Raw genomic sequence first — 16,372 nt, 5'->3', positions numbered from 1 at the left:
TTCATGGTATGGTCTGTTGGAATGGGCAACATCTTCTTGGAAGGGCAAGTCCTTGATTTCAACTATTTTGAGATTCTCTTGGTGTGGTTATAATTACACCATTTGGGAGGAACGAAATCGAAGGTTTTTTACAGGGAAAAGCTGAAGTAATGAGGAAATCGTCAACAATGTTAAGATGATTGTAGGGACTGTTTTAAGTGATAGGTCCATCAATAGAAATGATAGCATCAATTTAGATCTATGTCATAATTGGGGTATTCTATAATTTTGTTTGTACATAGGTTCCCATTCTTTTGACATTCTGATGTATTGTTTTGTAGCAGTGATATGCTATTTTGGGTAATAAAGCTTAATTATCTAAAAAAAATAAAGATAAAGAAGAATTATAAATTAGATTATAATTTACAAAGACTAACCAACTCCTAAACCTTCCAACTCAAGAAGACTTTCCTCTATTATAAGAGGGCCTTGAGATTGACTTATCCAATCTTGTGAACAAATAAGAGCTTCCACCATTCTTGAAGTTAAGGAAGTGCGAAAAAATCAAGAACTCGACCTCCTGTGCTAAAAACGGACTCAGAAGCAACAATATAAACTAGAATAACTAGCACATCTCGAGCCATTCGAGCAAGAACAATATATATTTTTTGACTCACTCCACTATCCTAAAATATCAAAATTAGGATCATTGGGTTTGAATTCTACACTCAAGTATTTTTCCAACTTAGTTTTTTTCATCACAAGTTCCTAAAGTCCCCTTTGCCATTCTATACCTATTATGGTAATGTTGTTGCACATCAATCTTTTTCTAACTACTTTCTATGCCTTGAAGTGTTGTAGTTGTTGTAGTAGTACTTGATTCCCCATTCTTTCTTCTGGAGTGAGGTATTGCATCATCATAAAACTCAAATAGAGTTTTTAGAGTGAATTTTATGGTGGATAACAACACATTAGCATTTTCAACATCATAAGTATCAATCACAATCCACTCAATAAAACCTTGTTTCAACATTTAAACAAACAAAACTCTTACTTGGCATATTTTCTTCCTCTATGTAAGCTTTGAACTTTTGAAGTCTACTAGGAGAAGACCTCACAAATCTCACAACACCATGAATTTGAGCAATGAACAAATCAAGATCTTTTAGATCATCTTTAACAACCAAGTTCAACATATGAGTCGCACATTTCATAAGTAAAAATTTACCATCCAACACACTACCCCCCAATAAATGATTATTCTTCTAAGATATTAAATGACCACATCATTTGAACTAGTATTGTCTACAATTATAGCTAAAATCTTATGAAGGTTCCATTCATGTAGACATTTTTCGATGGATTTTCCAACGATTTCATCAGAATGACCCAAAATAGGACAAAAATTGATTATCTTTTTATGCAATGTCCAATTATCATCAATAAAGTGAGTTGTGAAACACATATATCCCAAATTCTAGCCAGAAGCCCAAGTGTCGATAGTGAGGCACACTCTTAAAGATAAATTACTCAAAAAGCCTTTCAACTTACTTCTTTCTTCAACGAAGAGACTATAACAATCCATTATCACAGTGCTATGTGAAGGAGGAACAAATGCATGACACATTTGTTTGTAAAAATATCGAAATCCTTCACGCTTCACAAAGATAAATGGTAACTCATCAACAATAAGCATCCTAGCAAGTGCCTTCCTACAGTTATCTTGATCAAATTACCAACACTTAGGGACTTGAAAAAGTTTAGTGGTGCCATTTGAAGATGAAATTGTTTTGGATTCAAAATCAATAGATTTTTTTCTATCCAAGTTTGCAGGAAATTTTGTACATATTCCAATATGATTTTTCATGCCACTAGTCCCATTAGATGATTTATAAGAAATATGCTTCTCACAATAATTGCACTTCACTTTGTTTGGATCACTAGTTATCTGAAAACGATCCCAAACAAGATATGTCTTTTTTTTTCTTTCTATTTGTCATTACTTACAGTGGGATTCGAAGACTTCTTCATCTTCTTCTTAGTCGTTGTATCTCCCTCAACAACTTCTTTTTCACTATCTTCATTCTTCGATTCAACATTCATTACATTATCATTAACACTTTCAAATTCCATAACTTTTTATACTCTGCAAAAGTTAAAAAAATCAATTAAGATTTAACCAATAAATGTTCAATGTTCTGACTTTACCGGATTACTGCAGATTCAGTCACTTTTAAAAATACAAAGTTTTAAGTTTATGCAATGATGAAATATATAATTATTGGATTAAAGAAATTTAATGTTCTAACGTTACTGGATTACTACAGATTTTGTTTCAAAAAAAGATAAACAAACTTTAACTTTTTACTCTAATGATAGTCAAAATCCTTAATATGAAGTTAAGATTAATGATTTCAAATAGATTACAAACAGCAAAGAGATGATTGAAGGATTAGAACAAGTTTCTTTATATCATTCACAAATTCAAAATAAAACAATAAATTACTTTTGTAAAGGTTCCATAAACAAAAGAAATTACCTATTGAGTTCCGGCTGAAGGGTGGGTGCTTGGGGTGGCTTCAAATCGCAGAGAGAAAAATTGTAATTGGCAGGTGATAGCCTTTAACCGTTCAGGTAATCGGCGACAGCAACAATAAGTTAAGTGAACGAGGGATGGAGACAAGGAGTGGTTTTGCTTGAGAGTGGAGACTAGAGAGTGAGTAAATATAGGGCTAAAATTTACTTTTACTTTTAATTTTCTATTAGTATTTTTTCCTAAAAATATATATAATTATAAATTTAATTTTTAACGGTTAATCGTTGGTTAACCGTTTATAAAAATTTGTAACCATAACCTAAACCGTTAACCATCATTTTTATATGTTCAATTAACCTTAATTGTTTAACATTAACAGTTTGATTAATTAACTTGTTAAATATAGCGATAATACCGGTTAATGGTTACACTTAAAAGTAACGGTTTTTTAACACCCCTATTCTTACCTTGCCAAGATCAGTCGGAGTTTCAGACCATATCTCTTATAAATTCTTCAAAATTTAATCTTTACAATTGTAAATATAAAAAAGAGTTACTTTATAAGGTTGATACTGCTCATGTTTAAATCATTTTTTAATGTTGATTTATTGGTTCCTTATCCAGACTTGAATTGGATATTTACCAACTATTATAGCTATTTAATTACAGTTTTATTACAGTTATAATGGCAATTTATTTGCAGCTATTATAGTTGTTTAATTGCAGCCGTTATAGCAGCTTAACTGCAACTTAATTGCACTTGAATTCTTGTGTTTTTTGTTGGTAATCTTAGCCTATAAATACTAATGATTTTCCGCTATTAGGAGAGAAGAAAATCACTTTTATTTTATATTCTTTCAAATTTTTTCTTCACTCTTTAAAAGCTTTAATATTTCTGAGTTTTGGGAGGGGATCAATATCGTTTAACTCCGTTGCATTTTCGGTTGTACGAGATTTGGAGTGTCGTGCTAACCTCGGGAGTTCATTAATTCATTGTAACGATTGCACATATCGGGGAGAATTCGCTTCTAAGATAGTGGTTAATACCATGACATGGTTGGTCGGTTCTTTGTTTATAATTCATTATATATTTTTTCAGTCAATGCTAATGCCTCATTTTGCAACAGTTTATTTTCCAATAATTTAGAAACGAATCCATACTGTTTTTGTTGAAACGCTTTTATATATGTTTTATATCCCTAGAAAGCTACTAAAGATATATGTCGATATTAATCTTTAGTGTTAAGGATATCAAACGGTGAATAAGTCTTTGCATAACTGGTAACAATTGGTTGGCTGATGACGAATAATGCATGAGTTTAATGCATAACAATGCTCAGATAAAAAGAAAAAATGCAATGGTATCTTGGAACGGCAAAATGCCATTTTAGTGTTTACATGCATTAAAATGCATATTTTTAATTAATGTGTATTAATACGACATTTAAATTGTTTGTAAACCATGCCTTAATAAAAAATGGTGGTTAGATAATTTGCAGCATTTTAAATATGGAGGCGTTCTAATTATTGTGCATAGAAAGACATTTGCTGGAATTTTATCAATTAAAAAGTAATGTCATTTTAAATGTCTTTAGTTAGGGTGGAAAATTACGTTTTATTTAAAAATGATAATTTAGTTGCTAAGTTACTTTAAATGGTCTTTAATAATTATTTTATCAACAGTATTGATCATGATAATCAAAATCATTCGTGTTATTAAAACACAATGCTGTAAGGTTTTAATGGGCGTCTCTATATTAAAATGCTATAACAATACGAGTTAAATGCATTATTAAAAAATCAAATTTCAAATAGGTTTTAAAAGAGTCATTTGTTGTCATTCATTAAACATCTTTTGTTGTGAGGATCTCATGATCCATGAGATTCTTGTTCTATTTTGTGGGGTAAATTATTTTAACTCCTAGGAACAAAGTGGTGATAATTGAGAGTTTATTATATTTTTAACCATGCCTTATTATTTCGTTTTGACAAATTATACTATAGATTTTTGTCATACTAACGAATTTACCTTTAAGAAATCAGTCTTTGTTAAGTTGACACAACAATCGAGTTTGGGAAAAGGGATTCTTCAACCAAATGCTCTGATCTAAGAGTTGTTTTGATTCTCAAAATATATTGAAATAAAACGTTATAAACTAAAGATAAGAACTTTATTACTATCAGTAAATTATTTCAAGTAGATTTTACTGTTAGCAAATTGTTTCTCAAAGACTAACATTGTAGAATTTCTTATGATTCTAGAAATAACAGAATTAAAATAATGTTGATGATGTGATCATCTAGGTAGATTCCAAAATCCAATGATCAAGAGATGACGATGATGCTAAGAGTGAAAATTGCAGGCATGGTGAGAATGAACAAGTCTTGAAAATTATTGTAATACCCGAAATTTTTACTAGTAACTAAAATGTATATTTTGAAAGTTTGAGGGCTAAAGTATAAATTTTATAAATGTTTAGGGACTAAAAATGTAATTTTAAAAAGTTATGGATTTTAGCACGTAAACGAACAATTTGACCTAAAAAAATATTTTTGTGGAAATTAGATTTTTGGTACGAGATTTGTGTTAAAAGCTATAAAGCGATAAAATTTGGTATTAAAATCGAATAATCGGATCGAACCAGAATTTTATGAAATTTTGTAGGATGCTAGAAAATAGTTGAAAATATTATTTACATATTTTAGATCAAAGAAATTTGGCTCATAACAGTGTAATTTTTTAGATTTGACCAAACAGTGGAATTTTAGTGACTAAAATACAATTTTCAAAAATTGCATAACTAGAAAATTGGGAAAATTTTAGGGACTTAAGTGGTAATTTTCTCAAAAATAATTTTTATTCCATAAATGGATTGTTTACTCTTGAAAGTGAGGGTTTATTGAAATCATATTTTTGATATGGAAATTATGTTAAAACTATAAAATATTAATGTCCGGTAAAAATTCGGTAAATCGGATTGAATATAAATTTTTAGAAAATTAAAAGGATGATAAATTAGGATTAAAAATATTATTTCCACATTCTAGATTGATGGAAAATAATATGGAACATTGGATTTGAGAATTTATTTCCATGTTCAAATATCAAATTAAAAATCATTTTAGGGATATTATAGTGTTTTACGTAATTTACCTTATAATTGTTAATAAACTTACTTATTATCATTATTATCCTAATTACGCAATTTACCTTAAAATTGTTAATAAACTTACTAGCAATAAATTAAAATCCTATTTAGTAACCAACTAGGCTTCTTAGTACCCCTCAATTCTCTAGCGTTTTATTGGTGCATCTTCTATCTTCTTTGGATTCTTTTTTCATAGTTCCTCATAGCTTCGGCTATAGATGATTACTTGAGGTCATGTCCTTCTTTTAGAGCCCATAGGGCGTATAGGGGAAGGGCTCAACAGAGTGGTGTCAAGGAGACTAGACTTAGAGTTTGTACGTTGAATGTAGGCACATTAAATGCTAGGCTGCTGGAGCTGACCGACGTACTAAGTAATAGGAAAATAGATTTTACATGTATTCAAGAGACTAGGTGGAAAGGGGCTCGCACCAGAGAGTGTAATGGGTACAGTTGTGGTATTCAGGCGTAGATAACGCTAGAAATGGGGTGGGTATCTTGGTATCCTCTAGGCTCAAGGAAAATGTAGTTGAAGTCTGTAGATACCGTGATAGGATCATGATGATCAAGGTTATTATAGAAGCGGAAGTGGTGAATGTTTTTTCAGTGTACGCCCCACACGTTGGCCTGGGGGAGGGGGAGAAACGTTATTTCTGGGATTCGTTAGATGCTGTACTTAGGAGCATTCCGGAGAACCAAAGAGTTTTCATAGGAGGAGACTTCAATGGCCATATAGGTAGTGCAATCGACGGGTATGACGATCTTCATGGGGGTTTCGGTTTTGGTAGTAGGAACGAGGAGGGGCATACGTTGCTTGAATTTGCTACTGCACACGATATGGTGGTCACTAACTCCTTCTTTAACAAGAGAGATGTGAACTTGATTACGTTCCATAGCGGGGGATATTATACCCAAATTGACTATATCCTTGTTCGAAATCCGAATAGATGGGCTTGCATTGACTGTATGGTATTCCCTGAAGAGGCATGTGCATCACAACACAGATTTTTGGTTTTGGTGTTTCGTGTACGCCACGGGCGGAGCACTCATAGGAGGTCTAAACTTGGTAAACCTAGGGTCCTTTGGAAGAACTTACATGGAGCGATAGCTGATGACTTTAGGAGTAAGGTTTTGTCTCATACAGGTTTTGGAACTACAAACTCAAATAATACAGATACGTTATAGAAAAATATGGCAAATTTCATCAGGGAGATGGGCAAAAACACCCTTGGGTTATCGACATGGAATGTCAAGGAACATAAAGAATCGTGGTGGTGGAACGACGAATTTCAAACTAAGGTGAAGACAAAGCAAACTTGCTTGAAGGAGTTTCTACACAAGGAGGCAAAGCGGGAAGCTAAGAAAACAGTGGCTAAAGAAAAGGATAAGGCATATGAGGAAATGTACAAGAGATTAGACACCAAGGAAGGACAAAATGACATCTTCAGGCTTGCAAAATCCAGGGAGAATAGGAAAAATGATCTAGGTAGCATTAGGTTTATTAAGGACAACAATGGTGTTCTTTTAGTGAAAGATCATGATATTAAGAGGGTTTGGGGTAGTTACTTCTTTGGCTTATTTAATGACGGTGCCTCTCCCTGTAGAGATAGTATCGTTGATGGGTCAGCCGACCATCATACTACGGCCAATGACTACCCTACAAGTAGGATTGGGATTGAGGAAGTCAAAATGACTCTTAGAAAGATGGGGAGGGATAAAACTGTCGGTCCAGATCAAATTCCTATCACTGTGTGGTTGGCCCTAGGAGAAGAGGGAGTTAAGTGGTTGACCAACATCTTTAATATTATTTTAGAGACTGCCAAGATGCTAGAGGAGTGGAGACAGTCTACGGTGATACCAATCTATAAGAATAAAGGAGATCCCCAACATTGTGGTAACTACAGAGGTATTAAACTACTCAGTCATGCCATGAAGCTATGGGAAAGGGTGATAGAGGCTAGGTTGAGACAGGTTACTAGGGTTTTGGAAAACCAATTTGGCTTTATACTAGGCAGGTCTACTATGGAGGCGATTCATCTACTCCGACGGCTTATGAAGAAATATAGGGGGAAAATAGAGATCTCCACATAGCGTTCATTGACCTTGAGAAGGTGTATGATAGCGTTCCTCCCGATATGATCTGGAAGACCTTGGAAACAAGACAGATCCCAACTGCTTATATCCGAGCGACTCATGATATGTACTGTAAATCTACTACATACTATAGGACTACAGTTGGCGACACTGAGGTATTCCCGGTGGAAATCGGACTCCACCAGGGGTCATCTCTTAGCCCTTACATCTTTGCCTTGATTATGGACGACATCTATTGTGCGACACCATACGGTGTTCCATGGTGTATGCTTTTCCCGGATGACATTGTCCTAGTTGCTGAAATAAAAACTGAGTTGAATAGTAGACTGGCTACCTGGAAGACTGCTTTGGAAGAAAAAAGGTCTATGGATCAATATTGAAAAGACAGAGTATTTATGTTCAAACTTCAGTGGGAACCAAAACGATGAAGATGAAGAAGTATGCATAGAAGGACACGTTCTCCCCTCAAAGGATTATTTCAAGTACCTAGGGTCTATGATACATAAAGATAGGGGTGTTGATGATGACGTTACACACCATATAAAGGAGGGATGGCTAAAGTGGAGGGCTGCTATTGGAGTTTTGTGTGACAATAAGGTGCCTCTAAAACTTAAGGGAAAATTTTATAGAATGGAAATAAGACCAGCGCTGCTGTATGGATCAGAATGTTGGGCAATCAAGAAGGATCACGCAAGGAGGATGGAGGCCGTAGAAATGAGAATGCTTCGATGGGCATGTGGTAGGACTCTGTGGGACATGACACCAAACTCTATAATTAGGATGGCCTTGGGGGTGGTGCCTGTATCCGAAAAATTGAGGGAGGGAAGACTACGGTGGTTTGGGCATGTCCTTAGGCGACAACCGCCAGATACGGTCAGGAGGGTAGAGTCGATTACAGTCGACGGTGCCAGAAGGAGAGGACGACCAAGGAGGAATTGGGTACACTGCTTGAGATCTGATTTGAAGGATTTCTCCCTTATCGAGGACATGACCTCTGATAGGAAAGTATGGAGACTTAAGACCAGGGTAGCCGAGTAGTGTGGGTCACAACCATAGGGTGTAGCATCTCTGTTTTCTTTTTAATGCCTTTGTAGTAATTTCCATGACTTCTACTTTTTATTCGTTTCAGTCATAGGAATTTATGAAGGCTTAGAACTAGGGTAGGGGAGTAGTGTTGCCTTAGTTTATGTTTTAACCCATTTGACTATATTACTTCTCGTAGCTTGCTATCGCTGACTTCTGTGTATCCTTCTCTTCATGTTTTATTCTTTTAAATTTAGTTGGGTCTTACGTTTCTGTCTATATGCATAGATTTTTAAGCAGGGATTTATTTACAGGGATTACTTCCCATTCAGACGTGCATATGAAGACTGTTCAACTATGTATTTATTTATTTATTTATTTATTTATTTATTTATTTATTTATTTATACATACATACATACATACATTGTATTTTATCTTTATTTTTAATTTTCTGACTGCCGGAGGTCTTCCACGGAAGCTGCTCTCAACCTGGCGTAGGGGGCAACCTACTACCCTACATCCCCCTTACCCCATTCCATATGGGAATAGGGTTTCGTCGTTGTTGTTGTTTGACTTCGGAAGATGATAAGGTTTATGTGGCTTGGTATTAAGGTAAATATCAAGTTTCATTAAGAGTAAAGTGGACATTTCTTATTAAATGAATATTTTATTTATTTAAGCTTAAATAAAGGCTAAATTAACATGAAATTAACCAAAATTTCATGAGACCAAGCCATTTTTCAGCCAACATTCTGTGCTCCTTCATAAAAGGGTGAGAGAATTTTTATTTTCTACTTTTGAGCAATTTTCTTTGGTTTTTGGATCATGCCATGAAATAGAAAACTGTTTTATTTGAAAAACTATCATTTGATACCATTATGGCTTTCTAATTTGGTTTGTGTTCAAAGATACCAAATTCTAGGGTTTATGTTCACATTATGGTTTATGAAATTGATGAAGGGCTTTGACATTTTGGAGGGTTGTAGAATCATTTCCAAGCATGATTGATGATTAAAATCACTTGTACATGGTTATATGAACAAATAAAGTTTCGGCCAAACCCTAGCTTTAGGAGAAAGATGTGTTTTGATGAAATTAATTTAGGGCTTTGATTGTAGAGATTTCATAAGGTTGAATCGAAGTTGATTTCATGCTTGAATAGAATAAAAATCGAGTAAAAACATTAAAAACATAATTTTGAACATACAAAGCATTCGACCTTGACTATATAGGATGAGAAAAATTATGGAAAAGTTATGTAGGGGATGGAAATGATGTAGGAAGTATTCTACAAGCCTTAGAAAAATTTGAGGACCATTATGTAATTTTTGAGAACTTGGGGGACCAAATCAAAAATTTTGTATAAGTTCTGGATTGTTGTGTAATTGTTCAGTAGTTTATAAATTAATGTTTGAGTGTTGAAATTGAAGTTCAGATGTGAAATTGGATTATTTTGGAAAGCTTGTAAAAGTTGAAGTTTAAATCAAAAATATGGAAAGGTTGGGAGCTTAAATGAAAATGTTATGTGAAATTGGGATAAAAAGGAAATTTAGTGGCCAATTAGAAGTATTAAGGTTAACATTTTTGTTGTGACATGAAAATTATATAGAATTAGCATCGAAAAATTTGTTTGGAATTTATTTTGAGAACTTGGGGGACCAAATCAAAAATTTTGGATAAGTTCTGGATTGTTGTGTAATTGTTCAGTAGTTTATAAATTAATGTTTGAGTGTTGAAATTGAAGTTCATATGTGAAATTGGATTATTTTGGAAAGCTTGTAAAAGTTGAAGTTTAAATCAAAAATATGGAAAGGTTGGGAGCTTAAATGAAAATGTTATGTGAAATTGGGATAAAAAGGAAATTTAGTGGCCAATTAGAAGTATTAAGGTTAACATTTTTGTTGTGACATGAAAATTATATAGAATTAGCATCGAAAAATTTGTTTGGAATTTATTTTCCAAAGTATGTCTATATTAGTAAGATTCTAACATTTGGTTTGAATTTGTATATGTTTGGAAACGATATTCATTTATATTGAGTGCTTGAAATCAAGATCAAATATTATTAAATCTAAGGAAGAGCTTAAGGATAAATGAAAAATTCTAAGGAAGATTGCAAGCTAAGGAGAACAGGTGAGTGCATTTAATTTGTATTTATGTTATTGAAACAAACATTGGCTTACGATGAGCCAGTCTCGGAGTTACGTTAAGAAATGAATCCTAGTGAATGAGAAGTGTACTTCAAGCCTATATGTTCAATTGGTAAGCTTATAGATTTAGTGAATAAGTTAAGGATGCAAGCTGGTGAAATCTGCTTAGACATTATGTTATGAACAGAAAGTTTAGAAAATCACCATAAATTCTAAAAAATAATTGAAGAATGAATCTTATATCATTTGATTTTTATATCAGTCTTTTTTCTTTTAGAACAAACAGAAACTCATTTTGATGGGTATACAAAAAGATATGAATTTTTAATATGTGATAGGTCAGAAAACAGGGCAGTAGATTCTGCCCGAAACAACTCATGTCAGTTAAATTTGAAAATTTGCTATAAATTGTAGAAGTAGAACTAAATGGAGTTCCTTATATGGTTAGATTTTTATTCAAGTCTAGTTTTCATTGGTGCAAACAGAATAATTTTTCAGCATATAAATTAATACATAATAATATTTGTTTAAAGGTAGTGCAAACTGTCAGAATATGAAATTTTGATAAATTGTGTATTGAAAGTAGTGGAAGGAAAAGGATTTAAATCTAAAACTTAGTGAGGCTTATATTTTGATTAAAAATAAATAAATAATGTGTTAAAGTGAGTGTAGTTTGTTTATTTGATTATTATAGTCGAGGATAACTTGCGATATGTTAACCTCATTTTATTTTTCAATATGATTTATAAATTTTTAATATGGAATATTTATATAAAATTTTTCATCAAGTTCTATGAATGATTTTGGGTATGAACTGACCAAGTATGATATTTATGATGATGAACTCTAAATGTTTATAGTTATCATATGATTTTCAGTTATCACATATTTACAAATATGAGATGATTACAATTATCATACACAAATTAATAAATGATTTTATGATGATACATATAAGACCATTGTATGTTGCATTGAGAGTCATAGGTATGAGTACCTTTCAGCTATCACTTATAAGTTATTAGTGCAGCTTTGGAACATACGTGTACCAGTTCAGCACCATTGGTGCTAAGGTTATGATTGCTCGGAAGTGCATGATATCGCAGTTTCAGTTATGATTCGACGGCGTGTTGTGCCTAGTGCGCACCTTTAACTCACGTACCTTACATTCTCTTACATATACATTAGGTTATAACAATAAGTGTGAAAGTTATGATAGTATATAAAAGAAAAGAACATATAATCGAAAAGAAAGTTAGGAAATATGTTCGAATGAAAAGAACAAAAGTTATTTATGATATTTGATGATGACTTACATGATTTTTGATAAATCATGAGATGATGATTTTCATGTTTTCAGAAGGAAAAACGGCTTGACTAGCCCGGTTGGAAGTTTAATGTTTTTATTTAAATTTTAGTTTATTTCTTATATTTTGTGAAATTTATGGTTTTATATCACTTTAGTTATATTTCTGCCTTACTAAGTTTTACTTAGCGCGTGATGATTTTCATGCATAAGTTTGAATAAAATAGAGGTCGTGAAGTGACGAGCTTGCGAGCATCGTATGCAAAATCAAACCTACCAATAGTATCAGTAAGGCATCCTAAATTTGACTTATTAGTGGTATTTACATTATATTTGTTGGGTTGCTTTATCAGATTTATTTTAAAAGGGGTTTTAATAGTAATTAGAATTATTTTCTTTAGTTTTGTCTAATTTTAGTATTAATCGTATTTATGAGTGAATAGTATAAAAGTTATTTTTTAAATGGTTTAAAATCAAGCAGTATTAGGCAGTTGTATTTGGATATGAAACAACATTGAACTGCCCAATTACTGACGGAAATCAAATTAGTTTTCAATGATCAACCAATATTTTATAAATTTATATGAAGGAAAAATTTAAAGTTAAAAAGGAAATTATTAGATGAAATAAAATTTTTAACCATTTAAGTTCAGCAAATATCAATTGAGTTGATATGACATCTATGGGTCGTATTACGAGATATATATGGGCTATGGGTGTTACAATTATGATTTTATTTGTGATGTTATATTATTTAGACTCATCGCTTGTTAATTCATGCTATGAATAAATACATGAAATATAATAAATAACCCTTTAAGTTAGTCTTTAAACCATAGTGGAAATACTATGAAATGGGATTAACCACTAGTAAAGACTAAAGCAGTGAAGGATAATTAAGGCTAAGGCAATATTAAACCCAAAATATGTATGCATAATAAGATATTGTTGTGAGTAAAAGTATCAAGCATAATTCTTTAAGTGGACTTAAGAAAGAGAAAATTCATAAATAATTTAGTGGAGAGCAGTGTGATAAGTATGAAATTTCATGTCTAGGATTTGTTCTATGAAGACCTAGTACTTAAACGTGCCTAGTGCACCATCTTTATTTCATTGAAACCAAACTGGTGCATTGTTCATTATTACGATCACTATTTCAATTTATAAAATAATATAATGAGATAAGATCTCTTTATACTTAGGTCAAAAGTTAAAAAGAGTAGAGATTAATTTGGTTGAGTAGAATACCAAATTTAGTCACAATAAATAAAATATATGATGGTTTCTTTAGGGCTAATATATAGAATATTATTAATGAAAAAGAGATAGACACTAGCGCTATAAAAAGAATATTTGTAGTCTTTGTGTATACTCTTAAATAGAGGGAATGAAAAAGTTTTCTATCCTATAGAGTTACGTTGAAATCTCTTTGTGAAATAAGTGAGGTAATTTTCCTATTGCTAGGAAAAAATTAAAAAACTCTTGATAATTTTTTTTCATTATATTCATAATTTTCTAAACACTTATTTTTATGAAGAACTGGAAAAAATTAAAATTTCTTTTGAATGAACAATGTTGTGGAAACTGTGATTATGTGTACTAATTTTAATGATTAGTAACTTATCAAAACTTTGAGAAAATAATTACTTGTAGATAAGATTTGAGGTTTGTTAAAATATAGTTTTATGTTTAAAACTCTTAACAAACTTACTTTAGTATGAATTAGTATATGTGCAAGAAAATTTTCTTATACTTTGTCCAAGACACTTATGGATTTATATATATGCTAAAAAAAGTTAGATATATAGGGGTGTCTTAAAATGATGATTAAACTTGGAGTAGAACCTAGTTGATCTGCTAACCAAAAGGTTAAGCCAAAAATTTGTTCTTGGTTCATTGAGGGGATGGGTCTAGAGCCCATTGGTTGAGGAATTCATGGTCGATACCCAACTTAGTTATCTAAGTTCAATGTGGTCAAACGAAACCATGCCATAGTGTACGTTTATACCTTATATCTATGTAATGCCCCTATTTACTGGTTAATAGTTTCGGGTGAAACCCGAATGAGTTTATTTGGGCTAATGAAGTTATTTAAAAGTTTTGGATGATTGCTTGGTTGGCTTGGATTGGCCTTGAGCCCAATCAAGCTTAAATAGGATATTTTTTTAATGAGTTTCAAGTAAGGTAGAATAGGAGTGTGATTTTCCCTATATTGGTCAAAAAGGCTGAATTTCTTTAATTACTTGGTGAAGTCACGACAGAAGCTTATACAAATTTGGGAGAGGTTCTTCCATATCTTTTTCTCCATCATTTTTCCTTGTCTTCTTCTTCTTCCATTCTTTTTTTCTTTTCTCTTTGGCTAGAAAGAAATAAAAGGGGAGAGCATTGTTGGGTTGCACTCCTAGTCCGAAATTTAAAAGGTAAGGTTGATAATCTTCTCCTCTAGAGCTTCATTTTGAGGTCTTAACTTTGTAGTTTGGCCAAGGAAGCTTGAGTGAGAGTGGAGTGGGGTTTTGATTTTTAAAACCCCTTAGGACTCCAAATCCATTTTGGAATCTTAAAGACCCTATTTCTAACCTTCTTAGATCCTTAAATGAGTTTATAACTCACTTCTTTGATGTGTTCTAGTGAGAGAATAAGGTGAAAGCTCCAAGGGAAAAAGCAAGGAGAATGAAGTGCTTGGGTGATTTTGAGGTCATTTTTACAAATCTTAGGAGTGAGGTAACACATTACTAACCTTCCCATACTAATTGTAGATCAAAATATTAAACTTTGATGCATGTTGTGTGTATAAGCCTTTGTTTGAAGTTGGAAAGGGGTATAAGGCATGTAAGGGATTTTGTCGTGTATTTTAAAGATATGTAGTGATATTATAACACCCAAACGTTCACCTTGTTCCTATAAATAATTGTATGGAAGTTGGTGACTTAAATAGGCATGTCCCGATGAACTAGTGATTTTTCCAGAAATGATCAATCCCTTAGGAGAATGGATAGATCCCTTACCAAAAAAGACTGATCCCTCGACCGAAATGATCGATCCCAAACTCTATGTTGTAAAATGAGTCAATCATTTTTAAAAAGAATCGATCCCTTTTCAAAAGGATAGATCCCTTGGGGAAAGGGACCGATCCCTCGAAAGAAATGATTGATCCCTTCATTCTTTTGCCAATGGGAAAAGATGCAAATTCATTCAGTAGAGGTCTAAAGTGTTATGAAATATTGTCTTGGTCTCAATATGTTAAAATGAGTCCAATTCGATTAATTAATTGATTTACCTAATTACTTAAACCCTAAACCCAAAAACTAATAATAATGATCAAACTCGACTAATAATGCTATGAAATAAAATGACATAAAACTAGCCTTGTTTGATACTCGAGGAAACGACGAGGACACTCGAGTCACTTAACAACGTTAGCGTTACATGTATAAAATATTCAGATATATCCAATCTAGTGCTTGGGCACTTTAAATGCAAATTGGATGCTATACCGATGCTTCGTGACCCGGACATATCCCGAGTACTCTAGAGGAGTAAACTAGTCGGGTAAGTACCGATTGTAACATCCCAATCTATGGGTTAGTGACTAAATTGTAAAATTTTAGAACTTAGTGACTAAAGTAGAAGAATAGAATAGTTCAATGATTCATTTGGAAATATTACCTGAAAGATGTAAGTAATTATTAGATGAAGTGAAGGGCAAAAGGGTCTTTAGTAATTGAAATAATTAAATTAAAGAAAGGTTATATATTAACCACGTGGAAGGGAAGAGAAATCTACAAGCTTCCAGAGTTTTCTTTCTCTTCTTCTTCCTTCATGTGTGAGAACCCAAAACAAAGGTGAGTTTCTGGTTAGTTAGTTTCTTGTTAAATTTAATATGGGTTTATGATTATTAGATGATAACTAAGCTTAAGGAAAGCTTAAGTTATCTTAAAATCAAAAGATGAATGATTTAGAAGAGATTAAAGATTGTGAGTTTTTGAATGAAATTTTGTTATAGAGTTAATAATTAGAATTGGAAGTTGGATTTGACTTGTCATCAATCTAAATAAGGATATAATTTAGAACATGTTGATATTTGCGTATGATTCTTGAATGCCATATAAAGGATATGATTTGGAGGTTAAAGAAGT

Source organism: Hibiscus syriacus, unplaced genomic scaffold, assembly GCF_006381635.1.
Source record: "Hibiscus syriacus cultivar Baekdansim isolate YM2019G1 unplaced genomic scaffold, ASM638163v2 tig00110450_pilon, whole genome shotgun sequence".
In the NCBI taxonomy this organism is placed as follows: domain Eukaryota; kingdom Viridiplantae; phylum Streptophyta; class Magnoliopsida; order Malvales; family Malvaceae; genus Hibiscus; species Hibiscus syriacus.
Note: the sequence above shows the minus strand (reverse complement) of the source record.